Source organism: Protopterus annectens, chromosome 1.part0, assembly GCF_019279795.1.
Source record: "Protopterus annectens isolate FY-2018-M chromosome 1.part0, PAN1.0, whole genome shotgun sequence".
NCBI classification, from domain to species: domain Eukaryota; kingdom Metazoa; phylum Chordata; order Ceratodontiformes; family Protopteridae; genus Protopterus; species Protopterus annectens.
Genome location: NC_056725.1, coordinates 1,345,240,696 through 1,345,263,760, shown reverse-complemented (window position 1 = coordinate 1,345,263,760; position 23,065 = coordinate 1,345,240,696).

Genomic DNA, 23,065 nt, shown 5'->3' with positions numbered 1-23,065 from the left:
AATATTTGTGTATAATATGCCACATTAAGAGACTGAGAAAGGTTTATTAAATATATTCCATTATTCATAATATGGGATGGTAAGTTACCTAATGTCATGGTAGCAGCTGCAGGTCGATTCAGTAATGAGATGCTCTTCAAGGGCATCTTTAAAGATTTTAATGTTTTCTAGATTTTAGATATCTGTAGGCAGGTGGCTCTCTCACCTACTGCAGTTTTAAACAGAGGGCATAACAGAGAGAAGCTGTTGTCCTGTGTACTTCTGAGTACTTAAAGGTTGTCTTGTAAAGGTAGTTTCACTTTTAGAGGGGGAGAGTAACAATGTTTTAGCACCTTGTGAATTAAGAGTACTTAAATGAAAACTGTCTTGAAGCAATGAAAGATGTTTGGATTTTTTTGGCAAATTGCAACAGTATATCTGGAGGTCTGCTAACAGAATCATTCTGTAGATTTAATTCTCATCAATTTATGTTATGTGAGTATTGTGGAATGTATGCATAATGAGAAGAGGAAGGCCATATTCAAGTCTGGTATTAAAAATGTTTTTGCAAATGGCCCTGTGAATAGTAGGTGAAAGGAAGTGACTAATCTAGCAACATAGTTTTAACTGTGCAAGGACTTTCTTAGTTATAAAATTTGTGTTTGCTGTAAAGGAAGAGAGTAGGGTAGGGTTGAGTATTAGGCTTAGGCACCTCTGTTCATTGACTTTAGGTATGTTCCCCTTAAGATCTGTTCCAGATGGCTGCATACTGATCAACTTCAGCCCTCCCATTGTGAAAACAGAAACTCAGAAGATATGCCAGTGGACTTATATGCCTGAGTAAATTTCAGCAACTGGCTAGTAAGTCCACTGCCAGGATGCTAAGAAAAAAGAAATACAGAGGACCTGAAATCAGATTTAAATGGTGAGGAAAAACACTGACTGGGAAAAGTACTGCAGCTGTTCAGCAAAATGCAGTGCAATCGCCATACATGACTTCCAGTAACCTAGAGGAAAATGTAAGACAATTGCACGCAGACCTGATTAAAATAAACAAAACACTGATGGAGTATATCAACTCAAATAAAAGGCTGGGAAAAATGGAAAAAGCTTAAAACAAATATTTAGATGAGGTAATAAAACTGCAAAACTCAGAGGTCAAAATGAAGAAAAGGCTGGCTGAATACGAGACTGTTCAAGAAAAGATGTTTCAAAAAATAATAGAATGAGAGGACAGAGCAAATGGGGAAAAATAGAAGTTATGTTCTTACCATAACGTTCCATGTTAGTTGTCTTCTTCTCGCCTTCTTTCTTGCTGGATGGGTTCGGAGCCGACCTCGGCTCCGACTCGGCCACTCTAAAAGCTCGAGAGTTGGTTCCACCGGCTCGAGGCTCCCCTTATATCCCACAATGCTAGGCGGTATTACCTCAGATCTCGTTTGTAAGCTAGGCCCAGCCAAAAAGTAACTCCAGAACCACTGGAAAAAGGGAAAAAACCCACCTCTATAAAAGGAAGGGAAGAAGGTGACCTGAAACCTGATGAAAGGAATATATGCAAAGTATAGCATATACCTATATACAATAGAGGTGGTAGAAAAGGAGGTCACAATCAAACTCCTCTAGGTCTGTCCAGGCTAGGGGGAAGGAGGGTGGGACGCAAGAAAGAAGGCGAGAAGAAGACAACTAACATGGAACGTTATGGTAAGAACATAACTTCTATACGTTAAGTTGTCCATCTCGCCTTCATTCTTGCTAGATGGGACCGCGTCCCTAGCACCTTGTCCCGGGTGGCCTATTGGAACAGACTCTTGCGAACAGTGGAACCAAAGTTAGCTCTATGTCTAGAAGCTAGATCCAACTTATAATGAGAAATGAAAGTGTGAGGAGTAGCCCAAGTAGCCGCTGCACAAATGGTGTCAATAGGCAGTCTGTCTTGGAAGGCTATAGAAGTAGCCAAAGCTCTGGTGGAGTGGGCCTTAGGTTTGCTAGGCAGCTTTTGGTGTCTAATTTCGTAAACAAAGGAAATCAGAGATGTTAGCCATCTGGAGAGTGATACCTTCGAAACTGAAAGTCCCTTTCTGCCTTCTGCATAAGAGACAAACAATTGGTCAGTTTTCCTGATCTGTTTGGTTCTATCCAAATAATACCTTAACTGACGATGAACATCTAACCAATGCAATTTTTGTTCAGACCTGTTAGAAAAGTTAGGAAAAAACACAGGGAGGTCAATGGTTTGATTTAGGTTAGACGCAGAGGCTACTTTAGGTAAGAAGGATGGATTGGTTCGTAAAGATACTTTGTCTTTATGAAACAATAGATACGGAGGTCGACTGCTGAGTGCATGAAGTTCTGAGACCCTTCTAGCTGAAGTAATAGCTACCAGAAAGATAGTCTTCCAGGATAGCAATTTCAATGAACAGGAAGCTGCAGGTTCGAAAGGGGGAAGAATCAAAGATGTGAGAACTAAATTAAGGTCCCAAGAAGGAGGATTTCTTATAGGAGGTCTGAGAAGAAAAACTCCCTTCAAAAAAGCTTTGCAAAGCCTGAGAGACATGATGGTAGAATCTGAAATGCCCACATGAAAGTTAGAAATAGCTGCCAGGAGATGAACCTGCATGGAAGAGTTCAGCTAGAAAATCAAGGACTATCTGGATGGAAGCAGTGAAAGGATCTATGTCCCTTCCTTGAGCCCAATAGGCGAAACGTTTCCACTTACTAAGATAAATCTTCCGAGTGGAAGATTTGTGGGAAGCTATCAAAATATCTCGAACAGATTGAGATATTTGAGCAAGCCTGGCTAGGGTTGGAATTGGAGGAACCAAGCAGTGAGGTTCAGAGAGGGAAGGGAGCGATGTAACTGATCCGATTGATGGATCAAAAGATCTGGAACTAGATCCAGATGCCAAGGTTGCTCCAACAGAAATTGATGTAGAAAGGGGAACCAAACCTGTCGAGGCCAGTAAGGAGCAATGAGGATCAGAGAGGCCTTCTGAGCGATAGCTTTCTGTATCACTTGAGAGATTAGTGGGAAGGGAGGAAATGCATACAGAACTCCCTGGGGCCAAACTTGGACTAGAGCGTCTCTGCTGGACTGGCCTGGTAACGGGAATAGGGTGAAATAATCTCTGCACTTGCCGTTTTGGGGAGTAGCAAAAAGGTCGCAGCAAGGCTGACCCCACTTGAGAAAAATTTTCTCCACAATAGAATCTTTCAGAGACAACTCGTGAGGCATGAGGATAGCTCTGCTCAACATGTCCGTGATTTGATTGGACTTCCCGGGGATGTGCATTGCTATCAGAAACCGCTGAGAAGAAATCGCCCATTGCCACAGTCTGAGTGCTTCTCGACATAGGGGATAGGACCTGGTTCCGCCTTGTTTGTTGATATACCACACTACAGACATATTGTCCGTCTGGATTGCTATCGTCCCCAAGGGAAGAGAGTCTTGAAGGGCTTGCAACGCTAAAAGCACTTCTCTCATCTCTAGAACATTTATATGCAAGTGGCATTCGTCTGGTTGCCATATGCCCTGGACAGTTCTGCCCTGATAATGCCCCCCCACCCGATCAGGGAGGCGTCCATTGTCAGAGTAGCAACCGGAGGGGAAGGAACAAAGGGTCTTCCCAGGAAGAGCTGAGGGGAAGACATCCACCAAAGAAGATGATTCTTGCATGGTTGCGTAATCATAATGGTGTGGGACATCGGAAGTTGCTGGTATGACCATTGTGTGAAAAGCATCCATTGAAGGATTCTCATGTGGAATCTGGCTAATAGAAGAAGAGGGATAGCAGCCGCCATAATCCCCAGTACTTTCAGAACTAACCTGGCTTTGACTCTGTTGCTGTGTAAGAGAAGGGAGACCATTTTGCGTAAGAGAAGGGAGACCATTTTGCGTATGTCTGCTATTCTTTGATCTGTTAGTCTCGCAGACATGTAGACTGTCTAGATTTGCGCCTATGAAGGTAATAGCACGACAAGGCGACAAAACAGACTTTTCGCAATTTATCGATATGCCTAACTTTTGACAAATGCGAAAGGTGTAGTCTCTGGCCATTAGAAGAAGATGCTTGGTAGGAGCTGTGAGGAGCCAGTCGTCCAAATATGGAAACACCTGGAATCCTTGACGTCTCAGGTGAGAAGCTACCACTGCCATGCATTTGGTAAACACCCGGGGGGAAGTGGTGAGACCAAAGGGCAGGGCTCTGAATTGAAAGTGACTGGTTCCGAGCCGGAAGCGGAGAAATCTCCTGGAGCGTCTGTTCATTTTTATATGATAGTACGCATCCTGGAGGTCTATAGAGCACATCCAGTTTTCCTTTCCCAAAAGGGGTAGGATGGATTGTAGCGTGACCATCCGAAATCTTGTTTTCTTGACCGACTTGTTCAAGATACTGAGATCCAAAATGGGTCTCCAGTCCCCTGTTTTCTTTGGAACCAAAAAGAATTTGGAGTAGATTCCGGATCCTTGCTGGTCTGCTGGCACTGGCTGAATGGCTCTTTTTGCAAGCAACTTTGAAATTTCCAACGCTGCTTGATCCCTTTGAGCGGGTGGAACATCTGGAAGGGATTTTTTTGATTGATTTGGAATACGAAAGAATGGAATGGAATAGCCTTCGGAAATGATGGACTGTACCCATTTGTCTTGAGTTAGGGATCGCCAGGCTTCTGGGTACAGTGACAATCTTCCCCCGACTGCCTCCGAAGGTGGACAGTCGGGCAACACCTCAGGGATGCTGAAAGGGTTTATTGGAAAAGGTTTCTCGATTGCCCTGGTTCTGCGGACCCCCCCCTGCCTCTAGGGCGACGTCTACCATTATTGTTCCCCCCTCTGCCTCTGGAGGGGAACCGACTCTGTGCGTCAGGCAAAGTCCCTTGAGATTGTTTGCGGAACCATATTTTCCCTCTTTTCTGGCCTTTGGGGTAAGGCCTAGAAGGAGTAGAAAAACGGACTCTGACGGCAGAAAGAGTTTTGCCATCCGTCTCGCACCTCGTCAAGGTTTCTTTCACTTGAGGACCAAAGAGAGATGATCCATCAAACGGGAATTAGTGAAAGACGTTTTAAAGGGGTCCGCAAAATTGCATAGCCGCATCCAGGCATGCCGGCGTAAGGCCACACCTGTCCCTGCGGCTCTGCTCGCTCCATCAGCCGCATATGAAAGGAGGCGCATAGAGGAGTTAGCTATAGAATTTAGGGTAGCCAGCTGAGTGTTCATCTTGTCCTGAAACTCCGCAGCTGTAGGATTCTTCAACATGTCACTCACTTCCTTGATCAGATCTCTTTGAAGACGAGTGAAATGGCATAGGTAGTTCAGCGAACGCATAGCAAAGGTCGCTGACGAAAACATCCGCTTCCCGTACCTGTCCATAGACCTAGATTCCTTGTTAGGAGGATGGACAGGCACCGAAGGATCAGCTAGTTCCTTCTTAGTGGCAGCAGCTACCACCATAGCATCCACAGAAACTCCCTTGGTCAGAAATTGTTTATATGCTGGTGCTGTGATAAACTTTGAAGGTCTCCTGGGGGTGGGGTCCACTGAGTCAGGAGCCGTCCAAGTCTTTTTTGCTACCACCTGCATGAGGGGGTCAAAGGGGGGGGACACCCAGGAGGTGGAAGGGCGAGAGCCAAACGCCTCAAGATACACAGATTCATCCTCCGAAGGGTTAAGGACTGGCCAATTTCCCCTGTTTCAGGATTTCTAGAATGTCTGCAAAGGAGACATCTTCAGAAGGGGAACGGGGGAACCCTCGGAATCCTCTAAATCTGTGTCAAAGATGACAGACTCAGGTGAGTCTATGTGTTTCCTCTTAAACTTTCTCTTCCTAGGGGGCTCCCCTGCCAATTCAGGAGAGGCCTCGGAAGAGGATGAGATCCCCACAGGGGATTCTTAAGGAGCTGGCTCTCTGCGGTCTGGGATGAGGGAGTGAGTAGACATAACCTGAGGCACCGAAGAGGGAGGGGCGGACGGAGCCGACTGTGGAGTTGAACCAGGTTCCAACACACTCCGCATGACCTCGAACGCACCCCTGTCATGCAGAGCCAGAGGTCCCCGCTCCCAAAAGCTGAGAACCCCCCTCGGCACCGACAGTGATGGCTCCGAGGCCGATGTCTGAGCCGAACTCACCAGCGCCGAGGCACCGAGAGGGAGAGCGGGGTCGGACAAGGGTCCGATGCCACTCACCCCCTCGGAGCCGACGAGGGAAGTCCGGCGCCGAGATTCTTCCAAGGAAGAAATCGGAGCCGACGACGGAGCCGAAGACATTTGTATCGGCTCCGACGCTACCACAGTCTCGGTTCCGAAACGCCCCGGCTCCGAGCTCAAAGGAGTCGGAGGAGGAACATTTTGAGGAACAGGGTCAAGCATCGACTGATGAGTCGGGCTCTGAAGCATTTGGGCCAGTGATTCGGACTTAAGAAGTCGACTCACTACCCTCTGAAGGTCATGATCCGAAAGCCTCGATGACCTAGAGGAGTGAGATCTATGGCTCCGTTCAGACAGCAAGGGAGACGCTGGAGCCGAATGAACGGAGCCAAGGGACGGTGACCTAGACCTCTTTCTTGTCGGCTCCGATGGTCTGATCGGAGCCGACACAGGAATTTCCAATGCCTCGGCTCCAGCCGGAGCCGAGGAAACCACAGAAGCTGCAGCCTGAGACTCATCGGCTCCAGCCGGAGCCGATGTAGCAGGAGATTTCGAAGCCTTAGGCCTCGACTCAGAGGCTGGAGTCGAGGACCTTAGGGGTTTGCCCGAAGTAACAGTAAGGGAACCCTCAGGCTTAAGCAAACCTCGTAAAATGAGTTGATTTTTTCTTTCCTGCAGGACTCTAGGGCTGAAGCCATGGCATACAGCACAAGAGTCCTGCAGGTGTAAAGGTCCCAGGCAGTACACACAAGAAGTGTGACCGTCTGTCAGAGACATTTTCTGACAGCACGAGTCACACTTCTTGAAGCCCGAGACCTTTGAGTCCTTAGACATTGTCAAGGAAAGTGTAACCACACACACACTGAAACACACCGATTACACTTTACAAGAGTTAGGGCTGAAGCCATGGCATACAGCACAAGAGTCCTGCAGGTGTAAAGGTCCCAGGCAGTACACACAAGAAGTGTGACCGTCTGTCAGAGACATTTTCTGACAGCACGAGTCACACTTCTTGAAGCCCGAGACCTTTGAGTCCTTAGACATTGTCAAGGAAAGTGTAACCACACACACACTGAAACACACCGATTACACTTTACAAGAGTTTAACTAAAAAAATTACACTTTACACAAGTTTTACAAAAAACACATACACTCCACTAAGGGGATGGAAGGGCCCGAAGGCCTGAGGGAAGAACTTATAAGTTCTTAGTGGAAAAAAGGGTGGATAAACAGAAGGGAAAAGGGTCTAAAATCCACTAAGTTAAGGGAAATAACTATAAAAGGTTAAATTAAAGGGGTTTAAATAGACTATAGATTACTCTATAATAACTGACCTGAAGCCGGAAGAAACCAAACACCTCGATCGCTGTAGCGGCAAACGAGATCGGAGGTAATACCGCCTAGCATTGTGGGATACAAGGGGAGCCTCGAGCCGGTGGAACCAACTCTCGAGCTTTTAGAGTGGCCGAGTCGGAGCCGAGGTCGGCTCCGAACCCATCCAGCAAGAATGAAGGCGAGATGGACAACTTAACATCCTGAGATTTTCTGCTACACCAGAGAAGCTCGAAAAAAAAACTGTATTAAAGTTTATGAAAGCACAAATGAGCAACTGGACTGGTATTCCACAGCAGGAGTTGTTAATTGAAAGGGCACATTGCATGTATGCTCTAAACCTGGCCATGAGAAAGCAACCTAGACCTTTAACAGTAAAGATGCAATCTTACCAGCAGAAAGAGTGGATTCTGACAAAACTGTGGCAGAAGGACAAAGTACTAAAAGTGGGAGACAGCAGAGTATCTGTGGAAAATGGCAACTCACTGTACACCAGGCAGAAGAGGAGTAAATTTATTCCACTATTCAGAGAATGTTGCGAAACAGGCTTGAGATTCAAACTGCTGTACCCAGCTATCTTCAAAACATTCTTTCCTGGAGGGACAAAAAACATTTTTGATGCAATACATGCTAAGGAGGAGATGCAAAAGTGTGTCCAACAAAAAGTGAGCTGTAAAACAAAACGAGATTCTGCTTCTTGTTCTTTTGGTAATAAAGACCACAGAGAGACTATGCCAGTGAAACCTTTTCCAATGTTTCAAAGAAAAATGCTTGAGAGAAGGAAAAAAAGCACAAGAGTTGACTAAAAGAATCGAGTACATTGAAAAAGGAACAGAGACAGAATCTGGGAGATGGAGATGAAAAGGAATAAAACCAGTAACTTGGACATTGACAAATTAGGGATTGTATTTCTGAAACATGAAAGCAACAAGAAAATCTGGAAATACTGGACTTTTTTGACTTTGTTAAACTTCTGGGGGACTCTAAAGCATATGCCCTACTTCATGTCATTAATGCTTGCAAAAATACTTAGAAAAGAGGAAGAGGAGGGAAAAGATTAAACATTTTTATTTAAAAGTACTATTCTTACAGTGCATGATTTTCTTTGCATGCTATAAAGTAAAGTTTTCTCAGTTATTTTTAAGTGTAATGGGGATACTAATGGAAACTGGTGCTCCTCTTTTTTTTCTCCCTTGTCTCTTTCTCCTTGTTCAGTTCTCAGAAATGAAGACACTGCAATGAAAAAAAAAAAGAAAAAGTCTGGTCAAAGGAGCATGACAAAAAAAAAACTGATGTACTTTTTCCTCATTCTTGTATAGGTGACTTGATTAAGGCTCTTAGCTTGATGTAGTAACAAGTTTTAAGAGAAAGCAAGTAAATGAAAAAGAACATTGAATACTATAAAACTTTCTTTCTAGCAAATACATGCATGCTTTTAGTAGCAACTTTGTATCAGGTCCTCACGGGGACAATCTGGTAAAGAGAAATGACTAGGAGATTATGTTTTCTGAAATCATTCAATTGTTTTCTTACCTGGGAGAGCTATAAAGATAAGATAAAACCAGATAGCACTTAGTAGAAGCACAGGCTGTAACATGTGCCTTAGCTGGATAACCTTTCTTTTAGGTTAATCCAAGTCTATCAATGTGAGACACATGTCCCTATATGGAGAGTAACACTTCCCTATTTGAAGATATATATAGTTTTGTGTGTTATTATTAGGTGAATATGTTTTAGGGGAGTATTGGGAGTGTGTTTTTTTTTTGTTTGAAGGCTTTTAATAAAACAAAAATGTTTTGTAAGGTGTGATGTAGGATCAAATGGATATGAGAAGAAACAACTGTATAAAAGATCAACTTGCCGAACATTGTTTACATGTAACAAAAGCTTGAAATAGACAATTAACAAAAAATGCTGTTACACATAAAAGGTGTAAATAGTAACTTTTAAACACAATGATACTTTCAGTAATGTCTTTAAATGTCAACGGTCTCACAGATAAATACAAAACAGAAAGCACAGCAAACTATATTTAAAAATGTAGAGTGTGAATGGCTATGTTACAGGAAACACACCTGGAATGAATTGAACATGTGAATTTGATGAAGAAAGTGTTTTAGAATGGTTATTCAATAGAATACCTGGGGCAAAGGAAAAGAACAGTATTTATATTAATTGCAAGAATAGCTCCAATAGTGATAGAAGAGGATCAAAAATATAATAAAGGTAGATTTGTAGTACTAAGACACTACTAGCTATCCATGTATTTATATTATATATAAACTGCTATAATAGAGCTTAAGAAAATGAGAGAAATATTCAGCTTTCAGCAAGGAATATTACTTTCATTTGGAAAGGTAAGGGGCATTCTACTCAATTATTGGCTGGATGAGAGAAGAGTACAGGGAGGTTATAACTTCTTTTTTTCTGGAGGCAATGCCCTTATTTATGAGATGAGCAATGTAGAATGTCTTTCTTACCACTGGGGAGACATGGTGATCAAAGGTAAAGTTGCTGTCATCCTGTGTGCCCAAGCCTCTCACAACTGAGTGCATACTTAGGGTGTTGTTATTGATGTGGCAGTTAGCAGGAACCTCACTCTTACCAAAAGGGATAACATATTTTTTTGCATTGAGTTTAAGGCCATGACTTTGGCACTGATCATTTGTTTGTGTAAGACCCTCTTGTAGGAGGTTAACATTGTTTGGAGATTTTATGACCACTCCCAGTTTGTAGTCATCAGCAAACATCGTCAGCCACAGACATTTAGTTTTAGCCTGTACTTCAGAGAAATAGATTCCAAACAGCAGAGGTCCCAGGACTGAGCCTTGTGTAAGGCCACTGGTTACAGGTCTGCTGTTGAATGTGGATTCCCCTATTTTGACTATATAGGTTCTATCAGTGAGGCTGTTAGTGACCCATCTAATGATATAAGGGTTGATACCTAGCTGAGTAAGTTTGCCAATGATGCCAGAGTGGGGGATAGTGCCAAAAGTCTAGGTAGGCTGCATGCACAGATTTCCCCTCATCAAGGGCCTTGGTGACTGTCTCAAAGAAGTCAACTAGGTTTAACAGGCATGATCTCCCTTTGACAAATCCAAATTGAGTAGGGTCAGGTGTTTGGAGCTTACCTACATCTTTGTTGAAAGGCATGATTTCACTTTGACAAATGCAAATTAAGTAGGGTAAAGTGTTTGGAGATTACCTACATCTTTGTTGATAAGGTCCATGATGATACATTCCATGACCTTGCAGATAATACTAGTCAGGCTAATAGGTCTACAGTTCCCGGGGTCAGTGGAATCATCACCTTTGTGCAAGGAGATAACGGTGGCCTTTTTCCATTCAGCTGGGATGAAGCCAGTGCTTAGACTATGAATGAAAAGAGTACCCAATGGTTGTTGTTAATTCTTGTTTGAGCCTATGTAGGACACAGCCTGGGATGTTATCAGATCCCACAGATGTTGTGTTTTTGACTTTAGGAGAGGACATTCACGACCTGCTCTTTAGAGACACAAGGTAGAAGACAGGTAGCAGGGATGTAATGGGGTACGACTGGCAGTGACAGGGGAGTGACGTTTTCATAGAACCTATCATCTAACAGGTTAGTAATGTCCACAGGATCAGTATATGTGTTACCATTAACTAACAGTTTAGCAGAAATCTGGGCCTTTCGTTTTAGGTTACAGATGTAACTAAAAAATGACTTGGTTGTCCTTAGTTGAGGAAGCTAATTTGGATTCGTAGTTAGCTTTGGAGGACTTCATAAGAAGTCTTATTTGATTGTTTAAGCTGAGGAAGGAGTGTTTCCAGTTTAGGGCTCCCTCTTACTCTTAGACAGCAATTTCTTCTTATTATTGTAAAGCCTGCTAATGGCAGTTGTCCACCAGGCAGGTTTGCTCTTCTTTGAGGAGCTTGTTTTGGTCCTATCAGGTATGGCCAAGTCAATGCAGTTATACAGGTGTTTGTATAAAGCACTTGTGAAGAGGTCGGAATAGTTGCCAGTTCCATCTGAGGGGGGAGGTGCAGTGAAGCTATTTATACCATCCTGTAAGAGGTTATAATCTGCTTTGGAGAAGTTTTTTTAGTTTAGCTGCTGCTAGGAGGGGGTCAGGTGTGACAGTTACTTTGAATGAGACTGATTTGTGGTCAGATCTCACCAGGGAAGACCTCACAGTGGGGGTGCTACATTGGTTCACCCATACTGGTAAGCACCAGATCCAGGATGCTGGCACCCCTTGTAGGGGTGTCAACCAGCTGGTCCAAGGCTTTAGAGTTAATGAAGTCGAGAAACCTTTAGGCAAGTGAGTTTGTGCAAGAGTAATTTACCCAATCAATGGATAGGTAGTTAAAGTCACCCAAAACTATGGTGTTCGGATATATCTTGAGAGACTCAAGTAGATCCAAATAGGCACAGTGGGTGTCCTGATTCATGGAGGGAGTCCTGTGGCTGGCAATGACTTGAATAGGTGTCCTAACAACAGTTAATTGCACCTGAAGTATCTCCGGGAATCATGATGTCTAACCAATCTGGAGATAAATTTATCTTTAATGAAAGTGATATACCACCTCCTTCAGTTTTCAAGCCTTCAGTTTGTGGTTTGAACATGTGGAAGGAGGTGTAGCCCAATATGGCTGAGGTGCTCTCCACAGCCTTGAACCAGGTCTCCATGACTGTGCAAATATCAGTGTCTTCCAAGGTGAATGCTGCTACCAGTGAATGGAGTTTCATGTCAAGATTCCTAGCATTTAACGGTATAGCCTTGAGGTTGTTTTTAAGTGGAGTTTTTATGTCAGGAATTTTGTCCTTCAGACACTGTCTAAAAAAAGACGTGCAACTGGAGTGTTTCTCCCCAGGTCTCCGCTGAAAATTGGCTTCATTCCAAGTTGGACTTTCCCAGTAAACAAATGATAAACAAATAAAAATAAAATAAAAAAGGCACTATGGGGGTGGCAAGAGCCTTGGTGAGCAGCCAAAATCCCAGAGGTAACAGATGAAGACCATCTCTGGCAAAGCATCAAGGTCCATTATCATGTCATCCCAGGCTTACAGACACTGTATCCCATTAGAATGACACCAGAAACTAAGCTAATTATTGAAGTCAATCATTTTCTGTTTGTATTGAGACATCATTTTAGGGGAAGGTAAATGCTGCTTAAGGCTAGGGACATAACAGCCTAAGACACACAGTCCGAGAGCTCAGTCATGTCTCTCTTCATATAGTTCAGAGAGGTACATCTCAAGTCATTCACACCAACATGGACTATGACAGTGTCATAACAGTACCTGTTGTTGAGAGACTTGAGTGCATGTGTGACATGGGGGATCCTGGCAACTGACTGATAGAAATTTCTTCTGAAAATATAGCTAGGGAGTGGGATAAAATTAAAGTGGAATTTAAAAATATGGTGGAAATAAGAGATATGGTTAAGAAGTAACAATAATTATGTAGAGGAACTGACAAATGTTAAAGTATTGCAGAATGGGGGAATCTCACAGAACAAGAAGAGCAGCTACTGCAGTGTAGTAAGCATAAAATAAGGGATTACCTTTATAATGTGCATGCGTTTAGAAAGATTGCTGTTAAGCAACTGTTTTTTTGATAATAATTCTAGAGCACAAAAATCTTTTAGCACAACGACACAGGCAACAGAAAGTAGAAAGGGCTGTTGCCAAGTTTAGGGAGCCTATAATAAGGAAGATAACAATAGAGATACTAGAAATATTTAGGAAATTCTATGAAAATCTGTATAAAGCAGAGAAATATGGAATTCATGAAAAGGTACAAATGGAAATGTTATGAAAGAATTAAATATGCCAAGGTTAGAGGTAGATAAGGCTCAATTACTAACAGGATAGGAGGAGAGGAGATAAAATGGTGATGTATAAGCAATCTACAGCAAAGTCCCCATGAAAAGACGGCACTCCTGTGGATGTTTGGAAGCTAGTAGGGGAAAAAAATGAAAGATCTGGAAAGTTTTGTTTAACAGTATTTTAAGAGGAGGAGAACTATCAACATCCTGGAAGAAAAAGATGGTGGCTGTAATAACTAAAGAGGTAAAGACCCAAAAGATCCAGCTTCATACATGCCCATTTCAATACTAAACCACAATTATAATGTGTTTATGTCTACAATGGCTACAAGAATAGTAAAAGTGATGCCAAAATTGATAGATATGGATCAGTGTGGATTTGTGGAGGGCAGACATACATTTGACAGCATTAACAGAACACTGATGATCCAGAAGGAAGCAGAATGTAAGGAAATACCACTGTTTGTGGGTCTTATAGGTTCATAGGTTGTTACTGGGCTATCTGCCCGAAGACATACATTAGCCCAGCCACGTTGTGCGGTATTCACCGCCCCTTTAGTAGTTCCCTAGACCCTTGTACTAGCAGCTAGTACCCCTGGCCCCTATCTAGTAGTGCTGTTGGTGTGATCCCCAGTGTGAACTTTCTGTTACCCATCCACTCATCAAGGTTCCTCGAAGAATGATAGTGAGGGGCTCTGTCTTATGTAGATCGGGACCCTGTTCCATAGTAAGGGAAGTCTCTGCAAAGGTAATCTACCCTCCAGCATGTTCTATTCATTGTTGTGTTGAGGTTTATATCCCTAGAGCGTGTAGCTCGAGTAGATTTGGTTTTGCTAAGATGGAGCATGTTCAACAATTCTGGGTTGGACATGGCTCTGTACGTTAGAGATCGCCTCTGAGAAAGCGGTATGAAACAGAGAACAGTCTTAGCTTTTTCAATCATGCTGCATAGGGCAACTGTTTGAGGCCAGTAATCCTCTTGGTTAGGTACCTTTGTTCATAGGTTCATAGGTTCATACTAGGCTATCTGCCCGAGGGCATTTACAAGCCTAGCCCATAGTTTTGTGGCTTACGCCACCCCTTTAGTATGGGGAACTATACCCATTATTTTGCTGTGCCTCTGTTGAGCAGTGACACTGAGGTAATCCCTGGGGTATATCTGTGATCTCCCATCCATTGGTCAAGATTTCTCTTCAACAAGGCCAGCGAGGTGCTCTGCCTCACATATACCGGGATTTTATTCCACAGCATAGGGAGTCTTTGGGTGATGAATCTATCCCTCCAGCACGTCCTATTAATAGCCGTGTCGAGGTTTAAGTCTCCCGCCCTTGTGGCTCTGACGGATCTAGATTTTTTGAGGTGAAGCATATTCATCAATCTGGGTTTGACATGGCCTTGTATGTTAGGCAACGGTCACCTCTGAGCAAGCGGTAAGCGACTGAATAGAGCTGGAGTTCTTTCAGTCGGGCAGCATAGGACAGATGTTTGAGACCCTTTATCCTTTTGGTGAGGAACTTTTGTGGCCTCTCCAGCTGCTGCAAGTGTCGGGTCAGATACATTCCGAATGGGGCATTGTACTCAATCATTGGTCTGATGAGTGATGAGTATAGGGAGACTATGACCTCCCTTGATCTACATGAGAATCCCTTCATGATAAGGTGGGCAATGTAGAAGGTCTTCCTAACTACTTTAGCTACATGGGTGTCGAATGACAGACTACTATCAACCTGGGTCCCCAGGTCCCTGATAACTTCTTCTGTGCTCAGTGGATTGCCACCTATTTGGTAGCTAGGGGTAACCTTGTTTTTCCCGAAGGGTATGACTATGCATTTTTTGGCATTTAACTTTAGGCCATGGCTCTGGCACCAGTTATCCGTTTCTGTGAGACCCTTCTGAAGGATATCTGTGTCAGATGTGTTTTCTACTATGGCGCCCAGTTTGCAGTTTAGCTTTGTTGTGGCATTACTGCCCCTATGTGCAAAACGCCACTTTTTTTTGTCCTACATATATGAGGCAACATTATTTCTAATTTGTATCCCTCTCGGGATCCTTTATTTGTTGTTATAGACACCAGACTGTAGATGTTGAGATCTGCCATTTCTCTGATACCTGTAACTGCTTGATGCTATTGTTGCAAAGATTAACTTAATTACACATTAGGGTTTATGTCAGTAGCTGCAATGACTTTCTAGTACTTATCTGTGCATGAATGTATGTTCCCTACGGTGTTTCACTGACTATGTGGCTAGACTGTTTTAGAATTTGAGAACTGTGTTAGTCTATTTACTGATCTTGTTTAAATTTAGGCATATGTTTCTGGTTATCTGTTACATGCTTCATTGACTAATGGATTTACTTACTTTTCTCTTTCTCTCTCTTCCTTTATAATTATCAGCCTGTACACCTGAGTTCCTGTCCTACCCTTGCTAAAGAGGCCCTGTGGATAACATACTGAGCAAAACATTCCTGAATAGGATTTTACGTCCTCCCCTATAAGACTGTCTACCTAGAGTAGACCTTTGGAAAGTATGTCCTACTCTTGCATTGTATAAATTTTATTCTTCAGGCTATTTATACTTCCCTCCCAGGTTAACCAGCAGCCTCCCCCCCCCTCCAGTAGTGTTTTAATCTCGTTTCTCTTTGCCTCCTTTCCTCCGTGCTATCCTTAAGGAAACTCCCCCACTATCCAGACTTTTTCACTTGGTGAACTTCTGCTTGCTCTGTCCAAGATCCCTGACCTGGCCACTAGGTGGCGCCCTTTCTAACAAGACACACACTATTCTTTTCCCATATTTTTCAGAGTATTGTACTGTAGAACACACTATTTTTCTCCCATTTTTGACTCTCCCCACCCACCACATATCCCCACTGCACTATTACCCTATAGCTCACCCCTAACCCACACCTTACATAGTGTTTCTCTCTTCTTGCCTCGTCTTGTTCTACCCCGCTCCGTTCGCTACGCTCACTCCGCTCCCCTCCCTACCCCCAATTCCCACCCACCCCCAGGGGTGCTACCTATATACTTACTTAGACACACCCCAAATTAGACAACTACCACTCATCACTTCAAATACATCTACCAATCAACCCCTCACTCCTATAACCACACCCTCTCTCCAAAATCCTATCTAAACTACCTGTCCCTACCATTACATACCAAACAGTCCTACAACTTTACTAGTACCACCCTCTACAACAACATGTCTTTAACACTTAACGCATTCTTTCCTATTGTCCTCCTTAACATCCTACTTTACTACCACACACTTACCTTCTATGAATATCTTAACCTGAACCAAACTCTTACATTAGCCAAACATACTACTACTACATGTCTTCTACCCAACCAAGCACATATTAATATACTATCTACCTCTCCCTACCTCTCACCTCTCTACCATAAAGTACACCATTACAAGTATACAATCTCCAAACGGTTATATCTAATACCTATCAAATACACTAAAGTCTCTCAAACCACACAAACACTTTTACTTATACATGGGGACATCCACCCCAATCCCGGTCCCAATACCCTCCTCAATCACACCCCTTCAAACCAAACCACTAACTATTCCAATTCACCCTTCTACACTGACTCTCTCTCTATTGCTCACCTAAATATTCGTAGCATTAACAACAAAGTCACACAACTCCATGCCTTAATTGATTTCTACGCCTTTGATATCCTCTGTCTCACTGAAACCTGGCTAAAACCCAGTACCAAAGACAACGAATTCACTCCCCCAGGCTACAACACCTTAAGGCAGGATTGCCTTAATAAAAAGGGCGGAGGAGTGGCCCTCCTATTCAAATCCCAACTTCAGGTAGCCTTAATTGACTCCTTGCCTCCCTCCCCAGCAAATGCTGAAATACTTTGTACCAAACTCCACGTCAATAAATCCAAGGCTATAAACATAATATGCTCCTACATCCCCCCAGGCAACAACATTAATACCCTAGAAAATATCCTAAGCTGGGCTTCCTGTAGCTTTCCCCAGGAAACCATAATCTTAGGTGACTTCAATATTGACTGGTACTCCTGCATATCCCCCACACCCACCACTCACCTTAATCTCTTTAACTTTCATCAAACCATCAACTCCCCTACTAGAATACATAAATCCACCCATAAACAAACCATTCTAGACTGGATACTGACCAACAACAATCCCCTCTCCTATAAAACAGGAATACTCCCTGACAATATCAGCGACCACCTCCCTACCTTTATTACTAAACAAAAATTCAACAATCCCAAGCCAACTACTTATCGAACCAAATATAACAAAACTGAATTCAACCTAACATCCTTTCAAAATGAACTCAAGGAATATAACTGGTCAACCCTAAAATACCTCCCCATAGATGAAGCAGCAACCCATTTCAACAATACCTTCCTACAAATTCTCAACCAGCATGCCCCTTCCCGCTTAGTCAGAGTCAGTTCCAAAGCAGCCCCATGGCTCTCTAAAACTACTAAACAAACTATGCGAGCTAGGAATAAATTATGGAATAAATGGAGATCCACAAAAAACCCTATTGACCATCAAAACTTCAAACACCTCAGAAACAAAACAAAGAAACTTACCTATCTGGACAAGAAAAACTACCACTTTCAATATCAACAAAACCAAAATCAAAACCCAAAACAATTTTGGTCAGGAATAAACAAACTACTCCATCCAGGCAACACCAAAACACCTACCCCAGCTAGCTTAGCACAAACACAACCTAACATAATAGCCGACACTTTCAACAACTTCTTCTCTGAAACTGTCACCTCTCTTGCAAGCACCATGACTCCCCCCCCATCCCTCCAAATTACCCCCACTCAAAACAGTACCCACACGCTAAAGTTTAGAACCGTCTCAACAACCTACATACGTAAACTACTATCGAAACTCAAACCCTGCACCCCCTCTGCTGACAAACTTCCAGCCGAATATCTACAACTAGCTGCAACTGAAATAGCCTACCCAGTCTCCATCTTAATAAACAGAACTATAACTGAATCCAAAATCCCATCCTGCTGGAAAATCTCCCATATTATTCCCCTCCATAAAGGAGGAAACTCCAATGAACTCTCCAATTTTCGACCTATTGCCCTTCTATCTCCTCTATCCAAAATAATGGAACGCTGCATTCACCATCAACTTCTACATTATCTCTTGAATAACAACTTGCTTGTGGACTCTCAACATGGTTTTAGACCACACCACAGTACTTCTACCGCCCTTCTCTCCTTCACTGACACTATCAATAAAAACCGCAATAACAACCTGTTCTCCTCTGCACTATTCTTGGACCTCTCAAAAGCATTTGATATGGTCAACCATCAACTTCTCCTTGATACCTTAAAATCCCTCTCACTGGATTCACAAGCTTTACAATGGTTCAACTCATACTTGACTAATAGAAAACAAGCTGTCCTCTGGGACAGCCATCTATCGTCTCAACTCCCAGTTACTATTGGCGTTCCACAAGGATCCATCCTAGGTCCCCTACTTTTCTCAATTTTCATAAATAACCTACCCACTTCCCTCCCTACATCCACTTGTATACAGTATGCAGATGATTCCACTCTCATCTGCTCTGCTTCTTCCCCAGCAGAACTCCACTCTGCTACCCAATTGGTCTTCAATGCAGCAGAAAAATGGTTTCAACACATCTGTCTCCTCCTAAATCCCAAAAAAACAAAACTACTACTCTTCACCCCAACCTTTAAATCCACCCCAATTACTTTTTCCATTGCATCCTGTAATGGCACTATCATCAAACCTGACTATTGCACCAAACTGCTAGGTGTCACCATAGATAATCAGCTAAATTTTGACTATCACATTGATTTAACTATCAAGACAGTCAATAAAAAGATTGGTGCCTTGTACAGACTTAAGCCCTTTCTTACGGCTACTTCCGAGTGGCTCTAGCCCAAACTCACCTTATTTCTACATTACTGTATGCCTCTCCTTCCTTTATCAACATATCTAAAGCTAATCTGAAGAAACTAAATAATGCCTACCACAGTATAGCCAGATTTGCCACTGGCTCTCCATTCCAAACTCATCACTGTCATAACTTAAAGAAACTAAACTGGCTTGAACTCCCAAACCTAATACTCCTACAACAACTGATCATCACTTTTAAAATTCTACATTACCCCTCCAACACACCCATACTAAACAAAATCATCACTCCTTATAAAAATCTCACTACACTTAGATCAGCCAACAAGCTTCTAGTTACCACATTGAAATCTCATAATAAAACAGGGATTCCCTATTTGCAAACACTATCGGTTCTTACTGGAATAAACTCCCAGCAGAGCTGACCTCCCTAGCCTCATGTCACCTTTTCAAAAAACAAATGAAAACTCACCTACTAATTCATTGGCTATGTCCATGCTCCAATCCCGACTGAACTCATCAACCTTATTACTCACTCTACTCTGCTCCTGAGTACTCTTGCTCCCCTGTACTAACTTTCACTGACTTCCACAGCCCCCTTTTCCGTACCATCACTCTTTTTCAAATTTCTGTATGCATCCCCCTCTGACCTTCTGGTTTTTTTTTTCTGTCTCTTGCTTATTTTAGCTGAGCTCCTATAATACTGCTACCTTTACATTTTCATCAATATCTTTACCTCCTCCTCTCCTTCTCCAACTGGCTATTCCCTTGACCTACTTAGTCCGTAATACTTGTACCTAACAATTACTGTACTTTTTCCTCTTTCTATTTACTTTATTTTCTCCCTTTTCCTTAACAATAACTACATTTACTTACCTGTTTCTCTAGCAACCTGCATATTTAACACTGTATAATATTTAGTTTAGCCAATACCTGTTTTTGTTGTCACGACCAGTTACTACTGATACTTTTTTAACTTTATTTTGTATTTTCTAAGACTGGAGCTTATTCTCCTCAGCCCCTTGTCTGAACTTTGTTTGTCATTTACTTAGACTAGTCCATGAAAACCTTATATGTAATTGTATTTTACCTGAGTACATTATGCTATTTGTTTGTCTTAATTAATTACTTCCTAATCCGTAGTGTCTTAGTCTGATAGTGGAGCTTTTCTCCTCGGGCCTCTGCTGAAAATGGACATGTATCCAGCCAGACTAGCCCGGTTAACAAATGTAAAATAAAAATAAAATAAATTGTCAGCCATAACCCTCCTGTGTTTGCTTGTACTTCGGAAAAGTAGATGCCAAACAAGAGTGGGCCCAGGACTGAGCCCTGTGGTACACCACTTGTGACAGGCTTTGAGTCTGACATGGCACCAGCAACTCTGACCCTTTGTGGTCTCTCCAGCTGCTGGAGATGTCTAGTCAGGTACATTCCAATTGGTGCATTATACTGAATAATGGGTCTGATGAGGGAAGAGTAGAGGGGCACCATTACATCCTTAGATCTTGATGCGAACCCTTTCGTGATCAGATGGGTCACATAGAAGGATTTTCTAACCACTTTGGCAACATGGTTATCAAAGGAAAGCTGACTATCTACTTGGGTCCCTAGATCCCTTATTTCTTCTTCAGATTTCAGGGGATTACCGCCTATGTTGTAGTTTGCGGGTACTCTATTTTTTCCAAAGGGGATTACTACGCATTTTTTTGCATTTAGCTTGAGACCATGGCTTTGACACCATGCATCAGTCTCATTTAGGCCCTTCTGGAGGATCTCCATGTCGGCCGGAGATTCTATTATAGCACCCAGTTTGCAGTCGTCCGCAAACTTCGTCAGCCACAGCCCTTCCGTGCTTGCCTGTACTTCTGAGAAGTATATGCCAAACAGGAGGGGCCCCAGGACAGAGCCCTGAGGCACACCACTCGTTACTGGTCTGGATTCGGACATAGATCCCGCTACTCTTACTTTATGGGATCTGTCTGAGAGCCAGTTTGCAATCCATCTTGTGACGTAAGGGTTTATGCCCAGGCTGGTGAGCTTATCAATAATACCTGAATGGGGAATGGTGTCAAATGCTTTAGCAAGGTCAAGGTAAGCCGTGTGCACCTCCTTTCCCTTATCTATAGCCTGAGTAACTGTCTCAAAGAAATCCACCAGGTTCAAGAGGCATGATCTGCCCTTGACGAAGCCGAACTGTGTGGGGTCCAGCAACTGGAGGTTCCCAATCTCCCCATTTATGAGTTCCATAATGAATCGCTCCATAGCCTTACAGTTCAGAATGGTCAGGCTTATTGGTCGGTAGTTCCCAGGGTCAGTTGTGGCCCCACCCTTGTGTAGCGGGACCACCATTGCCGTGCACCATTCTATGGGCACATATCCCGTGGAGAGGCTGAGACTGAACAGGGTATTAAGATGCGGGGTTAATTCCTTTTGGAGCTCGCGTACGACACAGCCTGGGACACCATCTGGTCCAATGGAGGCAGTGTTTTTAGCTTTAGAAAGAGCCTTGTTAACCAACGTATCAGTAATAATTGTACTTACACAATCCCCTAGAATGGTAACAGGCCATGTAGGTGGTGGTGGTGGGGAGAAATTTGCACTGAACCTGTCAGCCAAGATGTTGGCAATGTAAGAAGGGTCAGTGTATTTTGTTCCATTTTGTACTAGCTCAGAACAGACCTGAGCGTTGCCATTTAGGTTTTTGACGTAGCCATAGAAGGCCTTATGGTTATCCTTGGCAACTTTCTTTTCAAACATTTTTTTTTTTTCTTGAAGCAGAGAAAGCATTTGACAGATTAAGCTGGAACTTTATAACCAGGACAATGGAACATTTGCATTCCCTGAGAAAATTATAAGGTTAATTAGTAGAATATATGAGTGTAGGGAGATGAAAATTAAAGTGGGTGTGTTCTTCTCTGATAATTTCTGCGTGAGTAGAGGTATCAGGCAGAGATGCCCTGTCTCCCCTTTGTTATTTGCATTATGGGTGATTGGCATAATGGTTAAGGTGTTTACCTTACAGACATAACATGCAGGGTTTGATTGTCACATGGGGTAATTGGCTAGACTTAAAATAGTCCACAAGCGCAGTTAGCCTAGTACTAACCTATGAACCTAAATTTAGAACCATTGGCAAAGAAAATAAGGGACTCAGAAATTCAAGGATATAATTGGTATGGTAATCAAGAAAAGTTGGCTCTGTTTAAAGATGATATTATTTTATACCTGACAAAAAAAAAAACAAAAAAAAAAAAAACAGAAAAGGACATTTCAGTGTTGTAGAACATTTTGAGACAGCTTCAGATCATTTTGGGATACAAAATTAATGAAGTAAAAAACAAAGGCAGCAGCAGTAAATTATGCACCCACACACAAAGTGGTTCAGCAATATCCATATTTATGGGGACATGATCAAATGAAGTACTTAGGAGTATGGATTAAAAATGATACTGGTGTGGCAAAAAGGATATGTGAGAAGAGACTAAAGTAAAGATAATACAAAAACTGAGAAACTGGAAGCTCTGCTATGTGGATATAGATAGTAAGATACACACAGTTAAAATGCTTTTAGTCCCTTTAGTCTTATACAGAGGTAGGTCAGGCATACTTTTATCAACCAGAGGAGAAGCTGAAGATAGCAATTAATAAAGAGCTAAAGGATTTTATCTGGGAAGGAAAGAAGGTTAAGTGGGATAAGCAGATTCTTCCAAATGAACAAGATAGATTGTTATTACCTGACTTGAAAGGGTATTTCAGAGCTACACAGTTAAGGCTCCTATACATAGCACAAGCAGAAATCTATCATTCAAAGTGGAAATGTATGATGATGAAACAGGGGAGAAGCTCAAGAAACAAGGAGAGACTGAGATTTTGGCTGCAGATCTTTAG